Here is a 19665-nt window from a genome sequence, read left to right on the forward strand (position 1 = left end):
ATGGGTTCAATTACAACAGCTGCAATAGTGGGCAGCAATGGAATGAGTTCACCCGACTATGAGATGAATGGTGAAGTGGTGCTGCAGAAAGTGGCTCTCCTCCACTTGACGGACTACGCTGCAACGCTGCTTGACGAGGCATCTGAATTGATGGGGAACAAAATCTCTCTTCAGCTTGTGAGCACCGACCAAGTGGACCCCGGCAATAATCTATGCATAATAATAATAATAATATAAGCTTTAAGCTGCTTTCTCATGGGAAGTGCATTTCTAATATTATAATTAGTATACACATAGAATTGTGTTTGCTTAACTGATGGTAATGGTAAAGAAATGGCGATTAGAAGACGTTTACACACATAAATTTGTATTTGTATGTTGATATTAAAGGGTATGAATTAAATTTGAAGAATGGTATATTCATCCCAATTTAATTAATACGATGCGATGCATGTTATCTTGTGTAGAAACGAGATTGGGCAAAACGATGGGGCAGCCTTGTCACTTGAAGTGGAGCCCATGGGACGGACCCATCTCACAAGAGACAAGCTGCGCGGTGGACGTTGAAATGGAACTTGGCACTCCGGTTCCCAGGCGCATTTTTCATAAAAAACATGCACGCCCAAGAGTTCTTTCTGAAATCACTCACCATATCTGTCCCTGGCGACTGCAATGTTCGTTTCCAATGCAACTCGTGGATAACCCTTTCTTTCGTCAACCCGAATGACCGTGTTTTCTTCGCCAATAAGGTCAATTTTTCCTTATCGCTAACACATATATATAGCAATTGCAAGGTTTTAAATTATTCAGGATTTGACCAAATAGTAGAAGCGCTAACATGAAGGTGAATGTGAATGTGTGTTTATCATCAGAGCTTTGTTCCGGAGGAAACCCCGGCGGGGCTGAGAAAGTTGAGGGAGATGGATTTGATTGGGGAGCCAGAGAAGGATGCAGAGCTGCGGAGGGAAGTGCTGGGTGGATCGCAGGAGCTCCCATATCCCAGGAGATGCCGAACTGGTCGTCCGCGCATTCAAATAGGCATGTGTCTATATACATGTATACTCACTAGTCATTATGTAACTGTGAGCCTGTAATCTTGACACATGTTTTCTTATTGAATCTGTTGCAGCCCCCGAATTCGAGACTCGCACAAGCTTGATCTTCATTCCCCCGGACGAAAGGTTTCCTTATTCTGACTATTCTGACTTTGGAGCTCACCTCATAGACGCAGTTGCTGACCTCATCGTTCCCACTCTCACTAATCTCTTCGATCACGGATTTGACTCCTTTGATGACGTAAGCGACCTCTACAAACGAGGTCTCAAAACTGCCCACAATTCTCTCAGGACTCTCCGTCAGGATAGCAGCCCACTGCATTTTGTGCAGGGACTCCTCGACAGCATCGAGGATGACATTCCGCTCATTAATTTCACTCGCCCGCAAATTGTCCAAAGTATAAATATATTGGCATTGCTTCATTAATCGATCTACAATCTATTAAGGTTAAACAACAATTGAACCAATCTTTTGCACACCACAGCGGATGAGTGCGCTTGGAGAAGCGACGAGGAATTTGCACGCCAGACACTTGCAAGGCTGAATCCATTGGTGATCAAGTGCCTAGAGGTAACCTTGACCCACTTTCTGTAACTCCCCAAAATCTTCACATTTATAACTCTTCTTCTCGTGTCTCTTCAATAACATAAACAATGGCCGCTTTAAAATTGAAACAGACATTTCCTCCCACGAGTAGCTTGGATGAAAGGATATACGGTCCAAATAAGAGCGCCATCGCCGCACAGCACATAGAAATGAACCTTGAGGGCCTTTCGGTGGATCTGGTCTTTATTTTCTTCAAGAGCTCCCTCTTCCTTAATCTAACTGTTATTGAAATCTAATGTAAAATTAATGTGGAAAATGCAGGCCACTGCTTCTAAAAGGTTATTTATTGTGGACTACTATGATGTTTATATGCCTTAAGTGGAGCGTATAAACAAGATGTCGAAAGATGCCAAGACATATGCAAGCCGCACGCTTTACTTCCTCACCAAAGGAGGGATTCTGAAGCCAGTGGCCATTGAGTTGTGTTTGCCACCAATTGATGATCAGGCGGCCGTAAGAAAGGTTTTCACACCAGGGGAACATGGGACAGAAGAAGGAGCGCTGTGGCAGCTGGCCAAAGCGCATGCTAAAGTCAATGATGTAGGTTACCATCAGCTCGTCAGTCATTGGTAAGTACCATTTTCCGACCTGTATTTTCACTATGCAGTATGCACATTACCATTTTCCCACCGTAATATACCAACAGCCACTTAAATTATATTCTGGCAAAATCGATCAAAGATTATAAGTTGCCTAAAAACTTCTTAAAGATAAACACGTTTTGCTCTCCAATTGTCCGCAAGTTAACAACACATTGTATCACGGAGCCTTTCATTATAGCAACCCACAGACAACTAAGCAAAATGCACCCAGTATACAAATTGTTAATACCTCATTACGTGGATACCATGGACATCAATCAAGCTGCCTGTCAGAGTTTGATAAATGCGTCAGGTATTATTGAACAAGGCTTCACGCCTAGCAGATATTGTATAGAATTGTCATCTAAAGCCTACAAGCAGTGGAAATTCAATGAACAAGGATTAGAGACCGATCTGCTCAAAAGGTAACTTATTTAATAGCTCGACTGCTGCATTACCTATGCTGGTTCATAACATTTATTCGTAATATGGTGAAATGTTGCTAAAAAGCTGATTACTGTCCTTTTACATCCGTTTCATTTTTCCAATCCAGTTAACAGAGATACCGAAAATTTGACCCGTTACTTCACAATGTACTGTGCAGGGGAATGGCAGTCCGTGATTCAAAGGCACCGAATGGTTTGAAGCTTGTGATCAAGGACTACCCATATGCTGTTGACCTTGTATAGAAATATGGTTTGCCGTGAAACAGTGGGTTTCAGACTACCTGTCCCTCTACTACAAGGATGATGCCTCCATTAGAAATAAAAAGGAATTGCAGGCTTGGTGGGATGAGATAGTAAATGTTGGCCACGGAGAACTCAGGGACGATCCAAGCAGATGGTACAAGATGGATTCTTTGGTTGAAGCAGTTCAAATAGTGACGACTATAATCTGAACTGCATTTGCTCACCATGCTGCAGTCAACTTTGGGCAGTACTCGTACGGGGGATACATGCCCAATCTACCTACCATGAGTAGACGCTTGATTCCAGAAAAGGGAACACCTGAGTATGATGAACTTGTTAAGGATCCAGAGGAATTCTTCCTCAAGACCGTCTCCGCTCCCACGCAAGCAACCCTTGTCATGGCTGTTCTGGAAATTTTGTCAAACCATGCAAAAAATGAGTTGTATGTGGGACAGTTGCAGGGCTCCACCATTGATAGAGTAGATGATCTCCGTATTCAAGAGAGATTTACAAAATTTTCAGAGAACATGACAAAGATTGAGAATATTATTATTGACAGGAATAACAACTGTCATGTTTACAAGAACAGGACCGGACCTGCAAAAGTCCCTTACACACTGCTATACCCCAACACTACTGATCTATCAAAATCAGGTGGTCTCACAGGCCGTGGTGTGCCCAATAGCATATCTATTTAATGGCATCTTCGCACAGACAAGAAATTCCAAACCTTCACTCGAAGCACTTCCATTCACAATACGGCTGCAACTCAAAATTATCATCCGTCACACATGACAATTGAGCACCATTGTTTTCTTTTGTTTTGAATTTTGAGCAGAGATTTTACACACATTAAATTGTACCTTCTAGCCGTTCTTCAATGTACCAATAAAGATTTATTAATTTATGTTCTTCCCATAAGAAATGTGGTTCTTCTCTTCAATTTAATGTTTAATAAAAGTGAAGATTTATAACTTCTATGAATCAATTAAACAAAGAAAATTTTATATTAAAATAAGGACGAAAATGTAATATATTACCTTCATAAAAAACAATTATGCTTTAATTAGATGCTTCTTAAATTGCTTTAAGAGAAATTATTCCATGTATTTTCGAATGAAGTATTTATCTTAATCTATCTATTAGAAGAATCATTAAATTGTAAACAAATGGAATCCATGTGTTTTATTGATATGTCATTTATTCCCATGGTTGAATATTTGTAGGAATACTTGGCACCTTTTATGGGATCGTGAATGTATGAATTGATCAAAAAAATATGTTTCTTGAAGGGGGAGAATGAAAACTGGAATAAAATCTGAAAACTGGAATAAAATCTGTCATTTTTCAAATATTATGGTGTAAAAAGCTAGTATAAAATGAATGCTAAAATTTAGAGAAGATTCAAGGAAGTTCAGCGAATCAATGGAGATAGAAATAAAATATTATTTTAAATTTTGAGCATACATTTTACATGCATTAAATTGTACCTTCTAGTTGTTTAATAAAAGTGATGATTTAAAACTTTAATGAATCAATTAAACAAAGAAAAATATATTTTGACACAAGATAAAAAAATGCAACATATTCATTATTTTGATCCTAAGGTTCTTATCAAGACATTTAGTATACATTTCATTGTTTAGAACATTTTCATAGACCATAACAAGCCTTATGTCATGTCTCCTAATCATGATAGAGAAATTAAAGAATTATAATATAAAATAATATATTTTGTCATAATAATAATACGTTACTCATAGCAATATAGTAATATTGAATGAGATAATAATACTATATTATCTATTAATAATAATATATGATAATTGTACATATAAATATTATATAGGATCATAAATTTAATATGTCATAATATCAAATGCAACATCGAAATAAGAAATAGTCTTATATAAATATATAAATAAATTATATACAAATCATTATCATATAATATGATATTACCTTACAATTGTAATATTTAATAGAGAAATAAATTGTATATGATATGATTCACATATATAATAATATTTTAATATTAAAGTATAAATATAAATAAATGATAAATATAACAAAACTAATTTGAATAGACGCATCCCCTCTTACAATGAAATATATAAATGAATACAAACGCAAAGGAGAGAAATCATTGATTGTTTACGAAATAAAGTGGTAAATATTTAAAAGATTGGGAAGAGGGATATTATAGTGGTATCAGAGCATGATCCTGCCATCTTAACAAATTCAATATTTGTTCTGTTAATTATTGTTAATTGGACAATGTTATTTTTGACCCAAAAATAGGAGTAGTATTTATGGGTAGCTTGGATAGTTGTTCGTCCTTATCTATGTATAGGAGCATTAGTTATTACGCCGAGAGGCGTTCTATACAATGGCAGCACAAATGCCCAGCACGGGAATATGCCAAGATTCCTGTCAACAAAAAAGAATTGGGAGCATTTACAAACTTCCAAATTAAATATTAAAAAAGAATTCCCGAAATAGTAGCTGGCCGAAATAATAGGAAGCCAAATGGAGGCCGAAATAATAGGCTCGAAAAAGTAGGGCCCGAAAAAGTACGACCCGAAAAAATAGGGCCTGAAAAAATAGGGGCGAAATAATTTCAATATGGTTTTTTTTTTGTTAAATATAATTTTGCATGCACATTCATGCTTTTTTTTTGCGGGGAGTGGGGGAATTTGAAACAAATTCGTGGAATGTGAAGAGACGTCTGTTGGGGGATATGAGGAGCCTCTCAGAAGTTATAAAACCAAGGCTCCTCATTTCATTTTCATTTTATGTTTTTGCAGGAAGAAAGAGGTGGAGGTTATTGTAGGATTACATTGGAGTTTTTGAATAGGAGTAAATTGAAGTTTTGGAGTAACATTTTTGCAGGTGAGATTTCTATTTTTTATTTACATTTTCATTTAGATTTAGATGTAGAAGTAAATTGAAATTTAAAATTAGTTATAATATTCTACTTTGACTTATATTTCAATTTTAATTAATTTCATTTAGATTTAGAATTTTGTTCATATGACCGAAATTGAGGCCACTGGAGGACCTGTGCAGAGTTTTTCGTGGAGATAAGCATGTGGGTACTGAATCAAGGCACATTAGGCCTCTTGGAGATGTAATTGCGGTGACTTCCATGGCTTTTTGAATCGAATAGGGCAATCTAAACAATCTCAGATCTGAAATTCTTTTTTTCCTTTTCAGCCGAAGACAGAACAAAGATTGCTTGCAAGAAATTTTGCAGAGTTTAAGATTTGATTGCTTGTGGCCGACTATTCTTGGTAACTGATATTTCTATTGTATATTCCCGTGCCTAGCACGGAAAGTTTTAATCTATACAATTTATTTTGTGCATTTAGTGCACAAACTAAAGAATGCATATGCAATCAATTTTTTTATCAATCTTTATGATAGCTCTTTTTTTTAAATAGAAAATAGAAATTATTCTTTTATGTATGTAGAAAAAAATTAGAAAGATTTTATGTATGTAGAAAATTAAAAGAATTCTATATACATCTAGATTTATTGAAAAGAATTCTATTTACATCTACATATTTTGATTGAAATAACCATAATGTAAAAACAAAATATAAAATAGAAATGTTAATATATGTATGTAGAAAAAATTAGAAAGATTGCATGCATCTAAAAAAATTCTATTTACATCTAGATTTTTTTAGAATGGAAAAAAATGGATAATAGAAATATCAGTTGCATGTTTGTAGAAATAAATTAGAAAAACATGTATCTAGAAATTAAAAAGATTCTATATGTGTCTAATTTTTAGATTTTACTTTATTCTAAACTAATTATTGATGGATATATATTTTAAAAATATTTATGTAGTCTAAATTTTAGATTTTAATTAATTTGTATGCAAATAGGAAAAAGAATAAATATTTTATATATATATATGTAGATTAATTTCTATTTTTAATGTAAAAACAAAATATAAAATAGAAATGTTAATATATGTATGTAGAAAAAATTAGAAGGATTGCATGCATCTAAAAAAATTCTATTTACATCTAGATTTTTTCAGAATGGAAAAAAATTGGATAATAGAAATATCAGTTGCATGTTTGTAGAAATAAATTAGAAAAACGTGTATCTAGAAATTAAAAAGATTCTATATGTGTCTAATTCTTAGATTTTACTTTATTCTAAACTAATTATTGATGGATATATATTTTAAAAATATTTATGTAGTTTAAAGTTTAGATTTTAATTAATTTGTATGCAAATAGGAAAAAGAATAAATATTTTATATATATGTAGATTAATTTCTATTTTTAAAATTTACAAGTAAATGAGTACTTTATTCATTTAAAGTAAACAAGTTTTTAAGTAATATATTTTTATTTTAGAAATATATTAATCATAATGTTCATTTATTATTACTTATTTAATATACTTACTCTCAAATCTAAGACAATAGAAATGATATTTTATTAACTTTGAAATAGGGAAGTGTTAAGCAAGTTCGTTTACAAAAATACCAAAAATATATTTGGTCTTTGATCAAATTGGAGTTAATATTAGAAATATAAATATGATCATTAACAATTAAGCTAAATTCGGTTCAAAACAATAATGTTATTTAAATTTAAATAAATTTTTTTGAAAAGAATTCTATTTACATCTACATATTTTGATTGAAATAACCATAATGTAAAAACAAAATATAAAATAGAAATGTTAATATATGTATGTAGAAAAAATTAGAAAGATTGCATGCATCTAAAAAAATTCTATTTACATCTAGATTTTTTTAGAATGGAAAAAAATGGATAATAGAAATATCAGTTGCATGTTTGTAGAAATAAATTAGAAAAACATGTATATAGAAATTAAAAAGATTCTATATGTGTCTAATTTTTAGATTTTACTTTATTCTAAACTATTTATTGATGTATATATATTTTAAAAATATTTATGTAGTTTAAAGTTTAGATTTTAATTAATTTGTATGCAAATAGGAAAAAGAATAAATATTTTATATATATGTAGATTAATTTCTATTTTTAAAATTTACAAGTAAATGAGTACTTTATTCATTTAAAGTAAACAAGTTTTTAAGTAATATATTTTTATTTTAGAAATATATTAATCATAATGTTCATTTATTATTACTTATTTAATATACTTACTCTCAAATCTAAGACAATAGAAATGATATTTTATTAACTTTGAAATAGGGAAGTGTTAAGCAAGTTCGTTTACAAAAATACCAAAAATATATTTGGTCTTTGATCAAATTGGAGTTAATATTAGAAATATAAATATGATCATTAACAATTAAGCTAAATTCGGTTCAAAACAATAATGTTATTTAAATTTAAATAAATTTTTTTGAAAAGAATTCTATTTACATCTACATATTTTGATTGAAATAACCATAATGTAAAAACAAAATATAAAATAGAAATGTTAATATATGTATGTAGAAAAAATTAGAAAGATTGCATACATCTAAAAAAATTCTATTTACATCTAGATTTTTTTAGAATGGAAAAAAATGGATAATAGAAATATCAGTTGCATGTTTGTAGAAATAAATTAGAAAAACATGTATATAAAAATTAAAAAGATTCTATATGTGTCTAATTTTTAGATTTTACTTTATTCTAAACTATTTATTGATGGATATATATTTTAAAAATATTTATGTAGTTTAAAGTTTAGATTTTAATTAATTTGTATGCAAATAGGAAAAAGAATAAATATTTTATATATATGTAGATTAATTTCTATTTTTAAAATTTACAAGTAAATGAGTACTTTATTCATTTAAAGTAAACAAGTTTTTAAGTAATATATTTTTATTTTAGAAATATATTAATCATAATGTTCATTTATTATTACTTATTTAATATACTTACTCTCAAATCTAAGACAATAGAAATGATATTTTATTAACTTTGAAATAGGGAAGTGTTAAGCAAGTTCGTTTACAAAAATACCAAAAATATATTTGGTCTTTGATCAAATTGGAGTTAATATTAGAAATATAAATATGATCATTAACAATTAAGCTAAATTCGGTTCAAAACAATAATGTTATTTAAATTTAAATAATTTTTTTTGAAAAGAATTCTATTTACATCTACATATTTTGATTGAAATAACCATAATGTAAAAACAAAATATAAAATAGAAATGTTAATATATGTATGTAGAAAAAATTAGAAAGATTGCATGCATCTAAAAAAATTCTATTTACATCTAGATTTTTTTAGAATGGAAAAAAATGGATAATAGAAATATCAGTTGCATGTTTGTAGAAATAAATTAGAAAAACATGTATATAAAAATTAAAAAGATTCTATATGTGTCTAATTTTTAGATTTTACTTTATTCTAAACTATTTATTGATGGATATATATTTTAAAAATATTTATGTAGTTTAAAGTTTAGATTTTAATTAATTTGTATGCAAATAGGAAAAAGAATAAATATTTTATATATATGTAGATTAATTTCTATTTTTAAAATTTACAAGTAAATGAGTACTTTATTCATTTAAAGTAAACAAGTTTTTAAGTAATATATTTCTATTTTAGAAATATATTAATCATAATGTTCATTTATTATTACTTATTTAATATACGTACTCTCAAATCTAAGACAATAGAAATGATATTTTATTAACTTTAAAATAGGGAAGTGTTAAGGAAGTTCGTTTACAAAAATACCAAAAATATATTTGGTCTTTGATCAAATTGGAGTTAATATTAGAAATATAAATATGATCATTAACAATTAAGCTAAATTCAATTCAAAACAATAATATTATTTAAATTTAAATAAAATAAGCCATGTTTACTTTGAAATATCAAAAAACTAATTAACTAATACAATAATTAAAATAAATGAATCTATTATGACATAGAAAAATATTTTCGAAGTATAATTTCTTTGTTTTTGAATCAATATGAGTTTTTTTTTCTACTTGAAAAGATAAACCATCCTAATTGTCATCCTTAGTTAACCCTAACAACAACCCCTACCTTAGCCCTAGCCCCAACAATGATGTACAATATAACTATAATCCAACATTAAACTATAATTATAGCACTAAAACATATCCCTATTGATATAACGAAAATCTCAGTCCAAACCATAATCTAAACCAAAAACCTACACACTAATATTGGTTATAGTCCTAACCCTAAAATCTAACCCTTAACCATAATGTAAAAAAAAACTCCAAAATATTGATCAAAATCCTAAACCGACCTATATGGATAACCATGATATTAAACTCTAAATCCAGTCCCAAGGTCCTAACCATGGTGTAAACCTATAACCGAACTCTTAAAAAATTTACTAATCCCTGATCCTAATCACATTCCCAACTTTAAACTTGAACCATAAACCATAGTTGTAACCATAATCATAAACTTAAACAAAACCCTAACCCTAAAGGTACAATCATAAAATTAATCATAGCTTAGACCCTAATCCTAGCACAAACCGCAATCATGACCAAATATAAATCTTCACCTTACCCCTAATCATAATTTCAATGTTAACCCTAACATTAGTTTCAATCCTACCATGATATGAACCCTAATATAGATTTCACCTTGATCCTCACCCTAATCTTAAGTCTAATTAAACCCTGGCTAAAACCTAATCTAAATGATATATCTAACTATAATCCTAACTGTAATTATCATACAACCCAATGCTAACCCTCATGTATATTTAATCCCTAATCTTAACTCTAAATATTCTATAAACTCTAGAATTGACCTTGATTCTAACCATAACCCTAAAATCTAAATTGTAACCATAGCACGAAAGGTGGGGACCCCCGCTACATGGCACAATTCTGGGTCTTGGAGCCTTGCGAAAGCACTACAGAGTGAGGAAATGTCATAAAGGTGACATGTAGTAGCATGATGCAATTTTGGGCTTTAGAGCATTGCAGAAACAATGCAGCTTAAGGAGGCGCTAGAATGGAGACTCATGGAAAGAAGAGGAAAGACATTCATGTCGCTGGCAAAAAACTATGAAAAGAGATAACATGATGTCTTAACCTCCCACAAAAAATGCAAGGTTGATCCCAAGGGGGAATTTGGTTTCCCCAAAAATGAATGATGGTCATCGATGAAGGTCTTCCTCTCGAAATAGACGGCATAGATGCATCGCGAATCCTCACCAATGAAGGATTAAGTCGCAACCGTCGATGTAGATTCCCCCCTCAAAAAGGATGACTGAGATGCAACGAGGAAACTCCTCCCAATGAAGGATTAAGTCACATTCGTCGATCAAGATTGGCTTTATTTCCAATGGATGACTAAGATGTAGTGAAGAGATTCCTCCCAACAAACGAAGCAGATAGCACAAAAGGTGTGAACCCCCTCCATGTGGCACAATTTTGGGTCTTAAAGACTCATGAAAGCATTGTGGAGTGAGGAAATGTTGGAAAGGCAATGCGTGGTAGCATGATGAAATTTTGGGCTTTAGAGAATTAAAGAAACAATGTAGCATGACGATGCATCAGAATGGAGATGCATGGCAGCATCTTGTGCAATTCTAGGCTTTAGAGTGTTTCGAAGACACTAGCATATAAAGAAACGTTAGAATGGGAATGCATGGCAACATCTTGCACTTTTGGGAAGATGGGAAGATAGCTCGCGAAGAAATAAGAGTTATCGAATCTCGTAGCATGAATCAACCCGACCAAGAAAAAATGATCCAGCGTGGTCAATGAAGAAACCGAGCCAACACAAAATGTTAGCCGCCAACCTTAGCGATGTTAACCCTCTGCAAAGAACCTATCCCATTTAAGGTCTCTCAGATCAGACATCAGTGATGGGTTGAATAGGGGGAAAAAATAGCACACAATGCCCTCCTAAATGAAATTCTAAATGTAACACTAATAACCACAGTCCTACTTCTTTCCCCAACCTTATCCATGAGCATGGGAATATACATATTATTATATAGGGCACCTTATATAATAATAAATATAATCTAAAATCCCAACCCTTACTCCCCTCGTAACTATAACTGTGACCATAAGAAAACTTCTAAATATAACCCTTCCTCTAACTCTAACCCTAACTATAATTGTAACGCTATCCCTACCACTAACTGTAACCCTAAATCTAACTCTACCATAATTGGACTTTAACCCTAACTATAACTATAACCCTAAACCTAACTTTAACCTTAACCGTAACCATAACCGTAACCCAAAACCTAACCCTAATCGTAGCTAGGATTCTAATACTCTGTCTACCCCTAACTCAAACTATAGCCCTAACTATACCTCAAACTCTAACCGTAACTCATATTCTAACCGTAAACCTAACCCTAACCTTGACCTTAACCCTAACCCTAACCCTAACCCTAACCCTTTGTCTACCCCTATCTCTAACCCTAACCCTAACCCTAACCCTACCCCTAACTCTAACCCTAAATCTAACTCTTTCTGTAAATCTAACTCTACCATAATTAGACTCTAACCCTAACCCTAACTTTAATCCTGACCGAAACCCTAACCCTAACCCTAACTCTAACCTTAACCCTTACTCAATCCCGTTACCCTAACCTTAACATTGATATAACTCTCTCTATATATAACCCTAACTCTAAATATAAACCTAACCCTAACCCTAACCCTAACCCTAAATCTAACTCTAACCCTAACTGTAAGCGTAACCCTACCCCTACCCATAACTCTAACTGTAAATCTAACTCTACCATAATTGGATTTTAATTTTAACCCTAACCCTAACTCTAACCCTAACCTTGACTCAAAACTCTAACCCTAACCCTAACTCTAACATTAACCCAACTGTAAAATTAACTCTATTGGTAACTCAAACCCTAAAACTAACCCTAATTCTAACCCTAACTCTAACTCTAGCTCTAGCTCTAACCCTAACTCTAACCATAACTCAAACTCAAACCCTAAACCTAACCCTAATCCTAACCCAAATTATAATGCTCTGTCTACCCCTAACTCAAACTATAACCCTAACCCTAACTCAAACTCTAACCCTAACTCATACTCTAACCCTAAACCTGACCCTAGCCCTAACCCTAACCTAGACCCTAACCCTAACCCTAACCCTATCTATAACCCTAATCCTAACCCTAACTCTAATCCTAATCTTAACTCTAATTCTAATCCTATCTATAACCCTAATCCTAACCCTAACTCTAACCATAAATCTAACTCTACCATAATTAGAGTCTAACCCTAACCCTAACCTTAACCCTAGCTCAAACCCTTACCCTAACTTTGTCCCTAACCATATATCTCCGTATGACTATAACATTTTACATTACAATATCCCAAAAATAAAATATATATTTTTATCTAAATTAAACTCCTTATATTAAATTTAAAATAATATTTGACTCAAACCTTAACCGTAACCCTAACCTTAACCATGAGCATTACTCTAACCCTAACCTTAACCATAAACATAACTCTACACCTAACTCTAACCCTAATTCTAACTCTACCATAATTGGATTCTAATCCTATCCCTAACCCTAACTATGAGCATAACTCTAACGCTAGCCTTAACCATGAGCATAACTCTAACGTTAGCCTTACTATAACCCTAACACTAACCCTAATCATAACCATAACCATAACTCTAACCCTAACCTTAACCATGACCATAACATTAACCCTAACCTTAACCATAAACATAGCTCTAATCTAAACCATAACCATAACTCTAACAATAACCATAACCATAACTCTATCCCTTACCTTAACCATAGCTCAAACCCTAACCCTAACTCCAACCCTAACTCTAATGCTAACCCTAACCCTAATTCTATCCCTAAGGTTAACATTAACTATAATGGTAACTTTGTCCCTAACCATATATCTATGTATGACTATAACATTTTACATTACAATATCCCAAAAATAAAAAATATATTTTTAATCTATATTAAACTCCTTATATTAAATTTTTAAAAATATTTTGAAGCATAATTTTATACTAACTTCATACAACTCTAATTAAAAATTAATTAACAATTTTATAGTAACCTTATCAAAATAAAAAATAAAAAGTAAATATTTTTCCTATTGCGCCGCGACTGCCACTAGCTATATCTACCTCTATATATATTATGCCGAGAGTAATCGTTCTCGAGGCGCCTTTTTTTATTTTCATTAATCCCAACTTCGATTAAAATAACTTTGGGATTAAATAAAAATAGGCGCCTCGAGAACGATTACTCTCGGCGTAATATATATAGAGGTATATATAGCTAGTTTAAAACCTTAGTGCCGATGGTTTGTCACGTTATTATCAAGAAAAGATAATTGATTGGAAAAGTTTTCCAATGTTTGTTTACAAGAAATTCAACTATATTTTTTTATTTCACATCAAATGACCAAACCATTATGACATACATTTCTAATGTTGAACACGTGATAACTTTCTAGCCAAAGTAAAATGAATTTTGAAAATTCTGTCAAACGATTTTATGAATATTTAAAATAATAATAATAATGAGAGAGGGAATAATTTTTTAAAAAAAGCTTGCATACCATTGGAAGACATTAGACACTAAAACCACGTTGATGACGTAAATGTGTTTTGAAGATTTCGGAGAGCGGGATCTATAAACACTTTTAAAAGAACGAGATCAGAGACAAGAAATGATAAAAAAATTTGAATGTGAAGACAATATTTGACCCTAAAACCACGTTGATTATAGAGCCCACCAATTATTGTCGTCAACAACAACGAGTGTGAGGATGTTGTGAAACACGTTAACATGCCAACCACGGAATCGTAATGTTATCCTCCTTGGCCAGCTATTTATAGAGCAATACTTGCAAATATCTTCATTGTTCGTAGGACCTATCAATATAATATATAGGGAAATATAAGCGATTAAGCAAAACCAGATATCTTCGTTTGTTCGTAGGAGTCTGAGTCTGCAGCAAGTGATATATATTAGCGGATTGTAATCGAGTGAAGGAGCGAATTAGTAAGATGGGTTCAATTACAACAGCTGCAATAGTGGGCAGCAATGGAATGAGTTCACCCGACTATGAGATGAATGGTGAAGTGGTGCTGCAGAAAGTGGCTCTCCTCCACTTGACGGACTACGCTGCAACGCTGCTTGACGAGGCATCTGAATTGATGGGGAACAAAATCTCTCTTCAGCTTGTGAGCACCGACCAAGTGGACCCCGGCAATAATCTATGCATAATAATAATAATAATATAAGCTTTAAGCTGCTTTCTCATGGGAAGTGCATTTCTAATATTATAATTAGTATACACATAGAATTGTGTTTGCTTAACTGATGGTAATGGTAAAGAAATGGCGATTAGAAGACGTTTACACACATAAATTTGTATTTGTATGTTGATATTAAAGGGTATGAATTAAATTTGAAGAATGGTATATTCATCCCAATTTAATTAATACGATGCGATGCATGTTATCTTGTGTAGAAACGAGATTGGGCAAAACGATGGGGCAGCCTTGTCACTTGAAGTGGAGCCCATGGGACGGACCCATCTCACAAGAGACAAGCTGCGCGGTGGACGTTGAAATGGAACTTGGCACTCCGGTTCCCAGGCGCATTTTTCATAAAAAACATGCACGCCCAAGAGTTCTTTCTGAAATCACTCACCATATCTGTCCCTGGCGACTGCAATGTTCGTTTCCAATGCAACTCGTGGATAACCCTTTCTTTCGTCAACCCGAATGACCGTGTTTTCTTCGCCAATAAGGTCAATTTTTCCTTATCACTAACACATATATATAGCAATTGCAAGGTTTTAAATTATTCAGGATTTGACCAAATAGTAGAAGCGCTAACATGAAGGTGAATGTGAATGTGTGTTTATCATCAGAGCTTTGTTCCGGAGGAAACCCCGGCGGGGCTGAGAAAGTTGAGGGAGATGGATTTGATTGGGGAGCCAGAGAAGGATGCAGAGCTGCGGAGGGAAGTGCTGGGTGGATCGCAGGAGCTCCCATATCCCAGGAGATGCCGAACTGGTCGTCCGCGCATTCAAATAGGCATGTGTCTATATACATGTATACTCACTAGTCATTATGTAACTGTGAGCCTGTAATCTTGACACATGTTTTCTTATTGAATCTGTTGCAGCCCCCGAATTCGAGACTCGCACAAGCTTGATCTTCATTCCCCCGGACGAAAGGTTTCCTTATTCTGACTATTCTGACTTTGGAGCTCACCTCATAGACGCAGTTGCTGACCTCATCGTTCCCACTCTCACTAATCTCTTCGATCACGGATTTGACTCCTTTGATGACGTAAGCGACCTCTACAAACGAGGTCTCAAAACTGCCCACAATTCTCTCAGGACTCTCCGTCAGGATAGCAGCCCACTGCATTTTGTGCAGGGACTCCTCGACAGCATCGAGGATGACATTCCGCTCATTAATTTCACTCGCCCGCAAATTGTCCAAAGTATAAATATATTGGCATTGCTTCATTAATCGATCTACAATCTATTAAGGTTAAACAACAATTGAACCAATCTTTTGCACACCACAGCGGATGAGTGCGCTTGGAGAAGCGACGAGGAATTTGCACGCCAGACACTTGCAAGGCTGAATCCATTGGTGATCAAGTGCCTAGAGGTAACCTTGACCCACTTTCTGTAACTCCCCAAAATCTTCACATTTATAACTCTTCTTCTCGTGTCTCTTCAATAACATAAACAATGGCCGCTTTAAAATTGAAACAGACATTTCCTCCCACGAGTAGCTTGGATGAAAGGATATACGGTCCAAATAAGAGCGCCATCGCCGCACAGCACATAGAAATGAACCTTGAGGGCCTTTCGGTGGATCTGGTCTTTATTTTCTTCAAAAGCTCCCTCTTCCTTAATCTAACTGTTATTGAAATCTAATGTAAAATTAATGTGGAAAATGCAGGCCACTGCTTCTAAAAGGTTATTTATTGTGGACTACTATGATGTTTATATGCCTTAAGTGGAGCGTATAAACAAGATGTCGAAAGATGCCAAGACATATGCAAGCCGCACGCTTTACTTCCTCACCAAAGGAGGGATTCTGAAGCCAGTGGCCATTGAGTTGTGTTTGCCACCAATTGATGATCAGGCGGCCGTAAGAAAGGTTTTCACACCAGGGGAACATGGGACAGAAGAAGGAGCGCTGTGGCAGCTGGCCAAAGCGCATGCTAAAGTCAATGATGTAGGTTACCATCAGCTCGTCAGTCATTGGTAAGTACCATTTTCCGACCTGTATTTTCACTATGCAGTATGCACATTACCATTTTCCCACCGTAATATACCAACAGCCACTTAAATTATATTCTGGCAAAATCGATCAAAGATTATAAGTTGCCTAAAAACTTCTTAAAGATAAACACGTTTTGCTCTCCAATTGTCCGCAAGTTAACAACACATTGTATCACGGAGCCTTTCATTATAGCAACCCACAGACAACTAAGCAAAATGCACCCAGTATACAAATTGTTAATACCTCATTACGTGGATACCATGGACATCAATCAAGCTGCCTGTCAGAGTTTGATAAATGCGTCAGGTATTATTGAACAAGGCTTCACGCCTAGCAGATATTGTATAGAATTGTCATCTAAAGCCTACAAGCAGTGGAAATTCAATGAACAAGGATTAGAGACCGATCTGCTCAAAAGGTAACTTATTTAATAGCTCGACTGCTGCATTACCTATGCTGGTTCATAACATTTATTCGTAATATGGTGAAATGTTGCTAAAAAGCTGATTACTGTCCTTTTACATCCGTTTCATTTTTCCAATCCAGTTAACAGAGATACCGAAAATTTGACCCGTTACTTCACAATGTACTGTGCAGGGGAATGGCAGTCCGTGATTCAAAGGCACCGAATGGTTTGAAGCTTGTGATCAAGGACTACCCATATGCTGTTGACCTTGTATAGAAATATGGTTTGCCGTGAAACAGTGGGTTTCAGACTACCTGTCCCTCTACTACAAGGATGATGCCTCCATTAGAAATAAAAAGGAATTGCAGGCTTGGTGGGATGAGATAGTAAATGTTGGCCACGGAGAACTCAGGGACGATCCAAGCAGATGGTACAAGATGGATTCTTTGGTTGAAGCAGTTCAAATAGTGACGACTATAATCTGAACTGCATTTGCTCACCATGCTGCAGTCAACTTTGGGCAGTACTCGTACGGGGGATACATGCCCAATCTACCTACCATGAGTAGACGCTTGATTCCAGAAAAGGGAACACCTGAGTATGATGAACTTGTTAAGGATCCAGAGGAATTCTTCCTCAAGACCGTCTCCGCTCCCACGCAAGCAACCCTTGTCATGGCTGTTCTGGAAATTTTGTCAAACCATGCAAAAAATGAGTTGTATGTGGGACAGTTGCAGGGCTCCACCATTGATAGAGTAGATGATCTCCGTATTCAAGAGAGATTTACAAAATTTTCAGAGAACATGACAAAGATTGAGAATATTATTATTGACAGGAATAACAACTGTCATGTTTACAAGAACAGGACCGGACCTGCAAAAGTCCCTTACACACTGCTATACCCCAACACTACTGATCTATCAAAATCAGGTGGTCTCACAGGCCGTGGTGTGCCCAATAGCATATCTATTTAATGGCATCTTCGCACAGACAAGAAATTCCAAACCTTCACTCGAAGCACTTCCATTCACAATACGGCTGCAACTCAAAATTATCATCCGTCACACATGACAATTGAGCACCATTGTTTTCTTTTGTTTTGAATTTTGAGCAGAGATTTTACACACATTAAATTGTACCTTCTAGCCGTTCTTCAATGTACCAATAAAGATTTATTAATTTATGTTCTTCCCATAAGAAATGTGGTTCTTCTCTTCAATTTAATGTTTAATAAAAGTGAAGATTTATAACTTCTATGAATCAATTAAACAAAGAAAATTTTATATTAAAATAAGGACGAAAATGTAATATATTACCTTCATAAAAAACAATTATGCTTTAATTAGATGCTTCTTAAATTGCTTTAAGAGAAATTATTCCATGTATTTTCGAATGAAGTATTTATCTTAATCTATCTATTAGAAGAATCATTAAATTGTAAACAAATGGAATCCATGTGTTTTATTGATATGTCATTTATTCCCATGGTTGAATATTTGTAGGAATACTTGGCACCTTTTATGGGATCGTGAATGTATGAATTGATCAAAAAAATATGTTTCTTGAAGGGGGAGAATGAAAACTGGAATAAAATCTGAAAACTGGAATAAAATCTGTCATTTTTCAAATATTATGGTGTAAAAAGCTAGTATAAAATGAATGCTAAAATTTAGAGAAGATTCAAGGAAGTTCAGCGAATCAATGGAGATAGAAATAAAATATTATTTTAAATTTTGAGCATACATTTTACATGCATTAAATTGTACCTTCTAGTTGTTTAATAAAAGTGATGATTTAAAACTTTAATGAATCAATTAAACAAAGAAAAATATATTTTGACACAAGATAAAAAAATGCAACATATTCATTATTTTGATCCTAAGGTTCTTATCAAGACATTTAGTATACATTTCATTGTTTAGAACATTTTCATAGACCATAACAAGCCTTATGTCATGTCTCCTAATCATGATAGAGAAATTAAAGAATTATAATATAAAATAATATATTTTGTCATAATAATAATACGTTACTCATAGCAATATAGTAATATTGAATGAGATAATAATACTATA

At 33.5% G+C, this 19665-nt stretch overlaps 2 pseudogenes; both read left to right on the forward strand.

The window, feature by feature from the left end:
• Positions 1 to 3630, forward strand: LOC149576860 (linoleate 9S-lipoxygenase A-like; annotated as a pseudogene).
• An 11304-nt stretch (positions 3631 to 14934) lies between these two features.
• Positions 14935 to 18564, forward strand: LOC149576861 (linoleate 9S-lipoxygenase A-like; annotated as a pseudogene).
• Positions 18565 to 19665: the final 1101 nt, after the last annotated feature.

Source organism: Cupressus sempervirens, chromosome 1 (genome assembly GCF_028749045.1).
Source record: "Cupressus sempervirens isolate cs-2001-9-10 chromosome 1, ASM2874904v1, whole genome shotgun sequence".
Lineage (NCBI taxonomy): Eukaryota > Viridiplantae > Streptophyta > Pinopsida > Cupressales > Cupressaceae > Cupressus > Cupressus sempervirens.